Genomic DNA, 14275 nt, shown 5'->3' on the forward strand with positions numbered 1-14275 from the left:
CGAAGGGACACACCCCAGGCCTCCCGTATCCAGTCCCTGGCATTCTACCTGGCGTCCCTGGGCACCCCTACATGGCACACATGACATCTGAACGGACCTTGACATGAACCAAAGGGGGTCTCCTCTCCAGCTGCCCTTCCCCTGACGCAGGCCACCCCCCGCTCCTCTCCTTTCCCGTCCACGCAGCTCGGGTGTGCATGAAGTGTCCTCTCCCTGCATGGCCCCGTTCCCAGTGCTGCTCAGGAAACCTACCCATTCTGCAAAGCCCGCCTTTGGGCTGGCCCCTCCAAGAAGCAGCCACTGGTCCTTTCCTCGGGATCCCACACGCTGCTCCACAGGCAAGAGTGCGTGATCTGCCCCCTGCCTGGGTCACCTCTGCACCTGGACCTCTGGACACCTGCTGGCAGGCCCTCAGCATTGGTTGAGGGTAAGTGGCGTGGGAATCGGCCATTCCGGGGCAGAATTTTCATATCCCAAGGAGGCCCCACAGGAGGAAGCCCCAGGGGCTCTGCATGACTCAGACCACACACTAGGCTCGTTCCTGGACCCCAGGACCAGAGCCACGCTCAGTGACCCAGCTAGCACAGGCGACCCACCTTCCACGGAAAAGCCCGGTCCTGACTGCACACGTTCTCTGGGCCCTATCATAATACTAAGAATTAATATTTTTTTCTCCATTTTAATCCCCCCAATAAATCTATAAATCCAACACAATCCTAATCAAAACCCAATCAAGATTTTAATAAGATTTGACAAGCTGATTCTAATATTCAGATAGAAGAGTAGATGTTCGAGAATAGCCAAGACAGCTTGAAAAAAGAAAAAACAAAGAGGGGAATTTTGCCCGACAAGATGTCAAAGCATATTATAAAGTAATTTGTAATAAATATAATGTGATATTAGCACATGAATAGATAAATAGATCCTTGGAACAAAAAACAGAGGATCAAAAAAATAGACCATGTATACACTGAAATCTAGTATGTGAACAAAGGTGGCATTTCAAATCACTGAGGAAAAGGCAGATTGTTCAATAAATAGGGGGAACCTTTTACTACCTGGGAACAATAAATTAAATTCCCTCTTCATGCCATTAACAAAAATTAATGGAATAAAGACATAAACTTTGTTTAAAACCACACAGGAGTAATAGAAGAAAGCACTGGGGACTATATTTATGACCTTGAGGAATCTTAAGGAAGACTTAAAAGCAAGTTCCTAAATTTCACTGCTGATTTTAACGTTTGTATGAAGAAAGATAATGTACGGTTAAAGAGAAGTAGCAGTTAAGGCAAAAATATTTACACCATATGTAACGCACCAAGGATTAGTATCCAAAATATATAAAGAATTCCTTTATATATATATGTATATATATATATGATGAAATTCCTTTAAATTTTTAAATGTTTATTTATTTTTGAGAGCGAGAGAGAGAAAGAGTGAGAAAATCCAAAGCAGGCTCTGAGCTGTCAGCAGAGAGCCTGACCCTGGCTCGAACTCACGAGCCCTGTGATCATATCTGAGCTGAAGTCAGCCGCTTAACTGACTACGCCACCTGGACGCACCAGAATTCCTTTAATAAGAGAAGAATATGAATAGACAAGCTGCAGAACAGAAATTAGAAAGGGTTAAGACGCATATTAACAGATGCTCAAGTTATTAGTAAAAAAAAAAGGGAAATGTAAATTAATTTGACATATTTTTCCCCCATCAATTGGCAAAAATGTAAATGTGTCAACATCAAGCTTTGGAGAGCATGTAGGGAAATAGTTCGCTCATCCACTGCTGGTGAGGTTGCAAATGGGTAAAGTCACTTTGGAAACTGATTTTGGCAACAACTACTCAAATTTAATTTTTTTTTTTTTTATTTAATGTTTACTTTTGAGACAGAGAGACAGAGCTTGAGCAGGGGGGTCAGAGGGGGAGACACAGAATCTGAAACAGGCTCCAGGCTCTGAGCGCTCAGCACAGAGCCCAACGCGGGGCTCGAACCCACAGACCGTGAGATCATGACCTGAGCCGAAGTCGGACGCCCAACCGACAGAGCCACCCAGGCGCCCCAACAGCTACTCAAATTTAATATGCGGTGCGCCTGCCGGCTTTCTTCTTGCATATTCAGACCACAAGCCGTTAGATAAGGCTGAGCAGGGAAGGTGCCCCCCCCACGCCGAAGGAGGAAAGGAGTGGGCAGCCCCGCATGGGCGTGGGAGACCAGATGGGCTCGAGCTGGGTGAGATCTTCCTCACTGAGGGCCCATAACATGGGGTATCCAAGATCCCGGTGGGCTGAGGGAGTGTCTAGGCAAACCAGCAGGTGTTTATTCCCCTGATTCTTGAGGAATAAATCAGCTTTATGATTTGGGGCAAATCCTATAATTCGGTTTCCGCTTTCTTGTTGGAAAAATAGAAACAGCGATAACAGAATTGGACGGGACAGTGCTTTGCTGCTACATGGAGGGAAGTGAAAGTTCCGGTCTCTGTCCGGGAGCCGGCCCCACCCGGACCCCTGGACGACAGAGGCCCTTTCCCCCTCCACAGAGACCCAGTCCACGCTGACTCCCTCTTTCCCCCAGGAAGGCCCCAAGGCGCCAGCCTAGACCAGCCCGTGGAGCTGGACACCGATGGACCAGCTTCAGGCTGGTCGGGGCAAGCAGACGCATCAACAACCACGAGACGGCGGGGCACCTGCCTTGGGGGCCCCGAGGGAGGAGGAGAGGAGGCCAACAGTTGCCTGGGGTCTGAAGAGCAGAACCTTGAGACTCGGCTCTGAAGCAGGGCCCGCCCACCCAGCTCGTCCCTGGGGCCCAGCACAGGCTGGGACATACCAAGTGACTGCGGCTCTGGCCACAGTGGGTGGGCTCCCAGCCTCTGGGCTAAGCAGCCACGTAATGCATCCCGGGTAATCCATAAAGCAGCCTCGGGAAATCGTGCTGATAAAGGTGAGGCTCAGAGAGGGAGACTCACCTGCCCCAGCAGCTCTGATGCGGCCACAGGCGATCCTGTGTGTTCACACGTGTCACTGCCACCCGGGCCAGCACCCGTCCGCCGCGGAGGCTCCTGAGAACCGAGGTGGGGCTCTGATGAACCGCCTCGGTCCGGGAAGATTTACATTTTTTTATGAAAAATGTCACAGGAAGTCCACTCGAACATTTGAAGTCACTGCCGAGCATGTGCACGTTTGATATTAATTAAGGCAAAAGTTGACAGACATCCAGGCAAAGGAATAATTTTCTTTTCTTGGATAAGTGACCTTCAGGAGAGCTTGCTCTTTGTTTCTGGCTGGTCTTTCCAGAAATTACTGAGCATTGTCAAGAAGGCTGGGGTTACCGGCTCCCTTTGCAGTGTTAGGCCTCCTGGGAAGGGGAGGGGCCGTGCCTGCGAACACTTGCCGTGGGCTGCAGCCCCCCGAGCCACTGAGGATGTCCGTGGCCAACCAAGGAACGGGGTCGGCTTGGAATTCAGTTCTCTGTCCCCAGGGGTCCCTGTAGCCACCTCAGGGACAAGTCCTCACCGAGCACCTGGGCTTCCCCGCCATGGGCCCTCATGCTGGCCACGGACTCGCTGTCCCACCTGGTCTGAGACCCACGGCCCCGGCCCACACCACCTTGCCTTCATCGCCTCCCCCCAAAGCAGCTCCAGCTTGCCCCTCCCACCCTCCAGCACCCTCCCTTGTAGTCTGGGGCTCAGCCCAACACCCCGCCTCTCTAGCCCCCCCCCCCCACCTCTCAAGTGCTCCCCTGCTTCCTCCTGGCCCCGGCCCCTTTTCCTCCAAACCCCAAACCGCAGCTGGGGTTTGCCAAGTGGATTAAATTGCATTCTTCACGCCTGCGCAGGAGCAGCCGATGGCGGCCACAGAGAAGCGCGGGTTCCTTCTATCGGGTTTCACCTCAACCCATGCGCCGGGCACACCGACCTCCCTGGCATCGTGGCGCCCTGCTCCCCGAACCCCAAACGAGGAGCCTGCCTTATTTGTCACTACCCTTGTCCCCCAAATCCACCCACCTCCCCCACCTGGGCCCACACTCTCTACCCCCAGCTGGGCACGAAGTTCCAGAGGATACTTTCTGAATGAGTGAGGGTCCCGGTGGGCCTTCAGGAATCTCCAGGACCCCCTCCCCCATAGCCAGGCTGGAACCCTGTGGATGCGGGCGCCCAGACCAGCTGGGGCTCCTGCTGGGGCCCGCCTCTCCGGACCTGCGCTTGTCCCTCTGTATGGGACAGCAGAGCAAGGTCGGGACAGCCAGACTCCAGCCCCTCCAGGCCGGTGCGGCCCGGCCCCAGGACTGGGACAAGGGCGGCCACCCGGGCGGCTCAGGGCCCCACGCCACCGTGTCTAGAGCCTGTGCCACACGTGCCCGTCCCTCCCGCACACCCACCCATCTGCCTCCACTCAGCTGGGCTGCCCGGCAGGCATCTCGAATGCAATCTGGCCCAAATGGGACTCCTGACCCCCTCCTCCCCGCCCCGCATTCTCCCCATCCCACCACGCCACCCACCCGGCCGCTCAGCTGAAACCCGTGCAACCAGCTCCCGGCTTTTCCTCACAGAGGATTCGTCACCGTGGTGCCACACCCCACTCACCCCGCACCCCATGAGGCCACGGTGGCCTTTCTGTGCCTTGAGCCACCTCCCCACCCCCCTCCCAGGTTCCTTCCCACGCCAGGGCACTTCTGTGGATCACAGTGTGGCTGGCGCGTCGCCTCCCTGAGGGGTCTCAGTCTCCAGCCACCAACCAACCTAGCAACATCCTTCCCTTCTCTTCCCTTCCTTTCCCCTCCCCTCCCCTCCCCTCCCTTCCCCTCCCCTCCCCCTCCTTTCCCTCCCTCCCCTCCCCTCCTTTCCCTCCCCTCCCCTCTCCTCCCTCCCCTCCCTCCCCCTCTCCTCCCTCCCCTCCCTCCCCCTCTCCTCCCTCCCCTCCCTCCCTTCCCTCCCTCTCTCCAGTCCCCTCCCCTCCTTTCCCTTTCCTCCCCCTCTCCCCCTCCTTCCCCTCTCCTCCCCTCCCCTCCCCCCCCTCCTGCCCCGTCCCTCCCTCCCCTCCCCCTCCCGTTCCCTTCCCCCCCTTCCCTTCCCTTCCCCCCCCTCCCCTCCTCCCTTCCCTCCTCCCCCCTCCCTCCAGTCTCCTCCCCTCCCTCCCTTCCCTCCCCCCTCCCCTCTCCTCCCCTCCCCCCCTCCTCTCCCCTCCCTTCTCCTCTCCCCTCTCCTCTCCTCTCCCCTCCCTTCTCTCTCCTCTCCTCTCCCTCCCTCTCCTCTCCTCTCCTTTCCAGTACTTGTCATCCTCTGGAGTCATCTTACCTGTTACTGGTCTGTTGTAGGAGTCTCCCTCCAGGATACGAGCCCCACAAGCACCTGGGGGTGACTGCAACCCCCCACTCTCCCTGGCGCAGGCACCACGTGGTCCAGGAGCTCCCCAAGGTCACAAAGGAACAGGCCCAGTCTGGCTCGGCAGGAGCCCTGATCCTGCAGTCCAGAACCAGCCCGCCTCTCTGAGCCTGTGTCCTCATCCACAAAATGGGCAGCCTCCCCCCCCCCCCCAGCCCCACTTTGAGGTCAGATGGGACTTCCAGTCTCCCGGCCGTGAGGTTCCCCAGTGAGCTAGCCTCGCCCTGGCCTCGCTCTGCGGAGCTGTTCGCGAAAGCCAAGAAATGCTCGGTGTGAACCACCTGTGCTCCTCGGGACTGTGGACTTCCAGAAGCATTCCTTCGTCCTGCTGCGTGAGGCCCCTTCCCTGGTCCCCGAGCTGTCTGGGCACATCACAGATTTCAGCCCCGCGGACTCACTCCGATAACAGGCACCGAACCTCTTTTCTCCGATGGAGAGGAAGTGTCCTCACGACTAGGATTTCGTTTTGCAAGAGAAATAGCTGACCGGAAAGTGATAGCACTTAATAGAATAGAGTCAAGGAAGGGGGTATTTAATATAATCGGATGCAGCTACAGTTGGATGTGGGTGGTGAGAACTAGTTTGGTTTGTTTTTAAATAAGAAGAAGAGAGGTGAGAATTTCATCCTGGTGGTAGAGCTCCCGAGGCAGACACGGGAGGGCAGACGCCCAGGGCTGGAAGGACTTCCCGACACTGGCCACCGCGTCCGGGAAGAGAACCAGCATCTTCCCCTCAAATGGGAGGAAACGAGTTTGACCTCCAAGGCCTCAGTTGTCCACCTCCAGGAAATGGGGTGATAAAATCGTCCTCCTTCTTGGCGTAGATGTTGCATCGTCCTTCTAGGGCGTGGGGGTGGATGGAGGGATCCTTACAATCCGAAGGAGGCCTGACGACAGGGTCCGAGTCGTGAGGACTCAGGAGCCGCATTCCGTCTTCAGCCTCCCGGGTGGAGAAATGAACATCCTTCAGGGCGGGGCACTGGGAGTGCAGGACTCAGAGTTTAGAAATGTGGCCGCATCACAGCCGAACGTGAGGTGTCTCTGACTTTGAGGGGTTCACAGCTTGATGGCGGAGACGGACATGAGCACATGTGAAAGGCCCGCTGAGGAGGCCTGGGGGGGGGCAGAGGGGGGAGCCTACTGATTTTGAGGAAGCCCATCTGAGCGACACCCTGCAGGACCCATTGTCATAGCAAGATGCTTCTCTGTCCTTTCAGTGTGGCCGGAAGGGCTGCTCCTGAGCCACCCGAGGCCGCTTGGACCCGGGGCCGGTCACTTAGAGGGAAGCCGGCCTGGCCCTCCCTGACTGGGCCCCTGGGGAGGGGACGCAGGCCTCTCTGGGCCCAGTTCCTCGTCTGGAGAAAGCCGGTGATCACAGTGCGTGCTGCCTCGTCCAGCGAGGACACAGGGGCTGCAGCCAGCCTCCCCAGGCCCGGTCACACCGGCCACACGTGTAACACATTTGCACAAACACATACACACGCTCGTGTACCTGCACACGCACGTGCACTCACGTCACCAGGCCTCAGCTCCCTCGGCTGTCCAGCGAGACACTGGAATGTCCGAGGGGGGCGGGCGACCCAAAGGCTGGCACTTGGGAATCGAATTCATTCTTCCTCCTGTCCCTGCAACTCACAGAGGGGACTCAGGGGACTCAGAGGGAGACCAAAAACTAGTTCCCATGAAATGTCCACGTTCTGGTGATCATGGGGGAGCGTGCGGCCTCCCGGGGGAGGGATTGGGTCCACCAGGTGGGGGAGGATATGGGGGGGGGTCACCAGGTGGGTGGCAGGTCTGCAGGGTCAGAAAGGACGGATTTGTTAGGCACATGGTGGCAGGAAGGACATTCCAAGCCAGAGGGGGAGGCGGGGCGAGGCATTGGAGGAAGCCACCTTTGAGGTGCTGCGATGACCCACCCTTCTTGGCCCGGTGGGGAGGCAGGGGGGTGGGGGGGAGAGTGGAACCTGTTAGGGCCCCTGAAACCCACCAGACAGGTAAGTGCTCAGTGCCTGTTACTCCCCTTCCCTGGAGATGAACTGCAGCATTGCTATTGGCTGAGCTTTTTATTTTTATTTTTATTTTCTTTAATGTTTATCTGTCTGTGAGAGAAAGACAGAGCACAAGAGGGGAGGGGCAGAGGGAGAGGGAGACCCTTCTGTGCTGCTACAGATTTGTCTGCTTCTTTCCGTACTTGTACAAAGAGAAACGGAAAACTGATTTTGTAGTCTCTCTGTGCAGCCTGGCAGCTGACTTCCCGGCGGCCCCCGGGGCCCGGGCGCCTTCCTGAGAGCTGTGTTGCAGGCCCCTGTCACCGCGGCCCTGTCCACGCGGCCAGGACTGGGACCCTGAGGCGCCGCCAAGTGGCAGGGCAGGTCCAGACCAGGCAGTCTTAGCCAGAACCAGGGCCCAGATTTTGGCTTCCTGACTTACAGAAGACTGTACGTTTCTGGTCAGCAAACTCAGGTTTTCCACTTGCGTCCTTTTCCGCCGCAGGACCCCATCAGGACCCCACGCTGCTTTAGCTGGGAGTCCTTGGCCGCTCCAGGCTCGAACACTTCCTGGAGCCTTCTTGTCTTTCACACCCCTGGCGCCGTGGGAGAGGGCTGAGTGGTTGGTCATTTTGTAGGATGTCCCTCAGTTTGGCTTTGTCTGAGGTTTCGTCAGGAATGGCCCGAAGGTGTGCATTCTGGGCAAGAACCCCACGGAGGTGATGTTGTGTCTTTGCTCAAGCCTTCTGCGGGGGGGGGGGGGGGTGTTCGTGGTGCGTGAGTTGGGACACTTTTTCTCTGATGACTTCGTGCATGTGAATTGGCTTCTCATCTTTTCCCCATTTTTCTTTCAAGCATTTGGTCCTTTGTATCTCGAGTTTTAGTTCTTTCTGTAATAGAGATACTAGTCCTCTGTCCACAGTAAATGTTGCAAATGCTTTCTCCCAGTTTGTGGGGAGGAAATGTCTTTTGCCTTTGTTTATGGTGGAGTTTTCTTTTTTAAAAGAAATGTTTATTTATTTTGAGAGAGAACACGCACACACACACACACGCACACATACACAAGTGGGGGAGGGGCAGAGAGAGAGGGAGAGAGAGAATCTCAAGCAGGCTCCGCACTGTCAGTGCAGAGCCCAATGCAGGGCTCGAATTCCCAAACTGTGAGATCAGGATCTGAGCCCAAATCATGAGTTGATGATTTTTTTTTTAATTTTTAACATCTTTTCATTTTGAGAGACAGAGACAGAGTGTGAGCAGGGGAGGGGCAGAGAGGGAGACACAGAATCCGAAGCAGGCTCCAGGCTCCAAGCTGTCAGCACAGAGCCCCACGCGGGGCTCGAACCCACAAACCGTGAGATCATGACCTGAGTCGAAGTCGGACGCTTAACCGACCCAGCCCCCCAGGCGCCCCGGTGGAATTGTCTTCCAGGCGATTAAAGAGAAATGAATGTAGTCCCATCTATCCATCTTGAATGCCCTGGGCTTTGCGGGATAGTGCCAGCCTCCTCCATGTGCCTGCAGGCCTTCCCCGAGGACCCGGGTGGGGGGGGTGTGGGGGGTGGGCAGAGCCAACAAGGGGAAGGTGCAGGCTTTCCCAGCAAAGGAAGGCACTTTAGATTTGGGTAGATTTGCCGAAATTGAGCGAAAGGCCCATGCTTCCCGAAGATGTAGCTGTGTTTCCTGCTGAGATACGACCGCCGAGAGTCCCACGTCCCTCCGGCACATACATCCGGTCGTTCAGGTTGGTGCTCAAGCTTTTCCGCGTTCCTGGGTCTCCCGTCCTGCAGGTGGAGAAGCCCAAGTCAGTTAAAGGCCTGCCTCCATCAGAGACAGTGATGGAAGAGGGGGCCTGAGGCAACTCTCTGCCCTAGCCCCTCCCTCCCCCTCCCTCCACTGCTGCAGATACCTGGGCGTCTCCCCACGCTACTCTGGTCCCCCCAGGGCCGGGTGGGGCCCCACAGGAGCCTCACGGAAGTTCAGAGCGCCCCTCCCTGGAGAAAAGCCAAGCTTCTTTTGTCTGGCGCGGAAAGCTGTGTGACAGGCCCCTCGGAGGCCCCTCCCTCCACTTGGCCCAGCCCCCGGCTCAGCCCCCGGGGCCCTAGGAGAGCCAGGCAGCACCCATCTCCCTGTCCACTGGGGCCAGGCTGCCCTGCCGTGTCCTCTGCACCACCAGCCCCCCCCCACCCCCCGCCACATGAGCACTTGTCCCTCTGATGTGCCCAGACCAGCCCTGAGCCCATGGTGGGGGGGGGGGGCTGGCTCCCTGTAAATCCTTAGCATTGTAAATCCCAATAAAATCTGCGAGGCCATCGACTGTGGAAACAGGAGCAGAGATGGGGTGGCAAAGAGGGAGTCAGGGAGGGCGGCGGGGGGACCGTGTGAGAGGTTGCCAAGGAGGTAGGGAGGCAAGACAGCGAGAGGGCAGGGGGCAGGTCCCCCGTGGGCGGTGGAGGTCGAAAGGAAGGAAAACAGAAGGCCACAGTCGTCTTCCCCGATTTCTTGGCTAGGTCACAACAGCCTCTGTTAGCACCAAGCCCCACAAAGGGCTCAGACATCAGGTGCGCTCAGATTTAACCCAGGTTTGCCGCCTGTGGGGATATTTTGGGAACCGCAGACGCAGCTCCTCTCCCCTGCTTTTCCTTCCCCTGGCATCCCGGGCAGGTGGCCCTCACGGCATGAAAAACAGTTCCTGAGGCCTTGCAGCCAACCAGAGTTTTGTAAACTGAGTCACCTTCTTGTCTCCCGACGACATCTCTGGGAAAAGTCTACGCATGCACACTGTCTGCTTGGCATAGACCCGTGGAATCGGTAGGAAGAGGGCACGAAGTCAGTCACCCTTCTTTTTATTTATTTTTGAGAGAGGAGGAGAGACCGAGTGCGCGAGGGGCAGAGAGAGAGAATCCCAAGCAGGCTCCGCACCGGCAGGGTGGAACCCAACACGGGGCTTGGACCCACAAACCATGAGATCATGACCTGAGCCGAAACCAAGATCCGGACAGTGAACCTGCCGAGCCACCCAGGCACCCCCAAACGTACCCCCCCCAACAATTCCCAATGGTGTATTTTCGGAGAGACTATTTTTGTTGTTATTCAGTTTCAAGCCCCCTTGCTGAGCTAAACGGCTTGGCCTTCCTTTTTCTTTGGCATTTTCTGGGTACCTACTATGTGCGAGGCACAGCAGGCAGACAGAGATGCTAGGAGGACCCCGGATACAGCGGGCAGTTGCACCGTGCGGGGGAAGCCAGGCCTCGGCCCAAGAGTTTAAGCACGGAGAAGCAGGTGGGGGCGACGTCCAGGGCAGGACGGCCTGGGGCGGAAGACGTAGGGTGCCGGCTGCTTGCACATCGTTGTTGGATAAACAGATGTCATGTAAATATGGTTTTGATATATTGGTTCTTTATGCTGGGCGCATCTCATGAGGGGCCTTGTTTTCTACAACACAACAGCAGCAGCAAACCCACCCCTTGGAGAATCAGGCTCCAGGCTGGGTCTGGGCAGGGTACCTGCTCCCAAGGGGTGTGTGAGTCGTTTCTATCCTGGGCAGCCTCCTGGCGGGCGGTTCGTCCCAAGAGGCACTGCCACCAGGGGGCGCTGTCGGAGCAGGGCAATGGGGATTGCCCAGTAGGAGCCCCCAGGAAGCTTGCCCTCCTGGGGAGTTTGCCCCAACTGGAGGCTTTGATGAGAGCGGAAAGGGAAGTTTGGTCTGTCTTGTTTTGGGTGGGTAAGGAGGGGTCTGCTGTTTGCCGGGCCCATGAACCGGTGGTGAATTTCCCCTCCTCCCCCCTCATACACCTGCGCTGCCCGTTCTGGGGGCGCTGCCTGTTCTGGGGGCGCTGTCCGTTCTGGGGGCGCTGTCCGCGGTGGCGGTGTGAAGGAAGGGCCCTGGGGCTCCGGCCCCGCCCACCCCCTGGGCGCGGGGACGAGGCCGCCTCAGTTGCTGTTGGCCCATCTGCGGGTTCATCTGAGGAATCCAGTCTAGCAGGTGACACTGGTTCTTGACTCACATTGTACTTGGAGCAAGTGTGCCGAAATTACTGCCTTTAAAATGTGCAGATTCAACGGCGGAAGCCTGAAGTCCACGTAACTGAATGACTGGAACCGGGAGATGATTTAACAGGGCATGTACTCACAGCACCCTACTAACTGCACACAGCACGAGAGCTTAATTTTTCTACTTCCTGGGCTTGTAGTCTACTTTCCGTCAGATACACAGCACTCCTGTTCTTCCAGTTTCGGCTGTTTTATAATCATCACCCTGACAGCGGAACCACATCCTTGTGTTCATTTAATAACTATTTATCATCCCCTATCTTCCCATTTTCAAAAAAGAATAAGTTAAGTGCTCCAGAAATTGGAAAAAAAATTGAAATTTGACCTTTATTAACTGGGTTAATTGTCAAAATCTCTGCTTGTAAAAAAAAAATTAATGACCAAAAAGTGTAAGTTTCGGAGTTTCAAAGATTAGGTTAATGTCCAAGGAAGTATAAACTTTGACCTTTTTGACACATGTCATAAGTAACATCTATCCTAATAAATTGCTACCTGGGAGCAATTATAAAACTTTCCCTGTGTCCAATCATGCAATTTAATTGCTGCTGGAAATCCTGACTTCCTTCGAGGTAGCCTGCAGAATTATCTGATGCCTACAGGAGTCGTTTAATATTTGTTTCAGGGAGGTATATTTGGACCGTTCGCTGCTCTGCAGCTTCCACGGGCAGAGCACCTGCCCGCTTGGACCAGAGGCGGCTTGGGCAGGAAACACCAGGAGCCCCAGGAGCGAAGTGGAAACTGAGGACCAGCTTCCGTGCCTGATTCAGTCTATCACTGACCCTGGATCCCCTCCTTTCCTCGCTAGCTGTCCATTTAGGATAGGGTGTTGTACGTGTGTGTGGCCCTGTGACTTTTCCTGTACTGGTAAACAATCAAGTCAACCCCAAACGGGATTAACAGGTGGTTTCTTTTTTTCTTCTTTAAAAAAAATTTTTTTTTAATGTTTATTTACTTTTGAGACAGAGCATGAACGGGGGAGGGTCAGAGAGAGAGGAAGACACAGAATCCGAAGCAGGCTCCAAGCTGTCAGCAAAGAGCCCGACGCGGGGCTCGAACTCACGGACCGTGAGATCGTGACCTGAGCCGAAGTCGGAAGTTCAACCGACTGAGCCAGCCAGGCGCCCCGACAGGTGGTTTCTTAAATGACCTCATTTGGGGACGGGGCCTCTACCGACCGGTTTGAGCAAATGGGATGAATCCCCACTGCTGAGGCTCTCCCAGGCCAGCCACAAAGGACACAGGGATTTCACGGTCACTTACTGAGTCCCTTGAAAGCTGGGGTCCCCTCTTGTAATCCCACTACCCATTCAGAACCTCCTGGAATGTGAGAAGACCTGAAAATTAGTATCTAGGAACATGAAGATGACCCCAGCTCCCGGAGTGGGTTTTCAAAGCACTTCCAGGAAGGTGTGAAATCAGAATTAAATTCTCTGTTGTTTGACACCAACAATGAACCTGTTGGGGGAGGAAGGGGGTAAAAGGTGGGCAGAGATGAGCATACGGGTAATCTATAATCCTGTATACTGTGGAGTGAAAAGCCCTGGCCTCCTTTCTGGTGAGAAGGGAAAAAGGGAAAGCAGGTGCAGCCGCGGGCTGAGCCGGGGTCGTCCTCGAGCTGCCCAACAGCAGGCCCCAGATCGTGGGCTGTGTGTACCTGGAGCCTGGTGATGGCGTCCGGCCGGCGCTTAGCGGACATCAAGTGATCCAAATCACAAGGCGGTGAGTCCCTGTTGCCCCAGGACCCTGGGGTGACAGCATCTCACTTTCCCCTCGGCTCAACATGGTGACCGGACCCACCCTTTGTCGTCTGTGAAACCGGGCTTTAAGCACCTGCCCCTGCCACGTGGGTCAGCACTGAGAGCAGAGCCGGTGGGGGGCGGAATCCCCTTTCCCCCTTTTCTGCTACTACTTGGCCAAAACAGCCATTCTGGTTCCTTTTAAGATCCAAGGAGCGCTCGGACTGGATTTCCGGACTCTAATCACACCGTAGTCTTAAGAGCGTGACACGTAACTCGTTAGAGAACGGAAGCCCGAAGCTGGCGATTTTGACGACTGCCGGTGACCAAAATAAAACTTTTCTTGCAATTCTTGCATGAAAGAGCAGTGTTTCCCCAGGTGCACGTCGGGACTCACCTGACAACGAGATCTGGGATCTGGCACCAGCTGAGGTCTGCCCGGGTGGACCTCGATGGCTCACTGTCCCCTCTCTTGTCCTCTGCACCTGTTTCGAGGGGCCTGTGAGCTTTACTTGAAAACTGCACGCCAAGACATTCAGAGGTGCCCGTTATAGGAGGCTGAGACACCTGCCAGGTTGGGAGAGCACCCGGCCTGCACGACGGTGGCCACAGAACGAGGTCCGTCTCCTGTGACCGCAGGGCTGACGGGCAGCCCTCTCATCCACGCAGGACCTGCTCCCTCAGGATCCAGAGCCTGGCGTCCTGCCGCTGGTTTAGTACGCGGGCTCCCTGCCACGGTTCTCAGTAAGGCCAGGAGCTATTTCTTGAGAACCACGTCAGAACTCCTCCTCCCCACAGCTTCACGTGGTTATTCCGTTTTGCAGATAAGGGATTCGAGGCCTTGGGGCCCCCGGGTGGCTCAGTTGGTCAAGCGACCGACGACTTCGGCTCAGGTCACGATCTCGAGGTTTGTGGGTTCGAGCCCCGCGTCGGGCTCTGTGCTGACAGCTCGGAGCCTGGAGCCTGCTTCGGATTCTTTGTCTCCTTCTCTCTCTGCACCTTCCCCTCCCTGCCCCTCTCAAAAATAAAGAAACACTTAGAAAAATTTGTTTTAATTTAAACTTGGAAAAGAAGAGAAAATCAAGGCCTTGAGCATCAAGAAACCCGCCACGGGGCCCAGA

This window comes from Lynx canadensis, chromosome B3, assembly GCF_007474595.2.
Source record: "Lynx canadensis isolate LIC74 chromosome B3, mLynCan4.pri.v2, whole genome shotgun sequence".
Lineage (NCBI taxonomy): Eukaryota > Metazoa > Chordata > Mammalia > Carnivora > Felidae > Lynx > Lynx canadensis.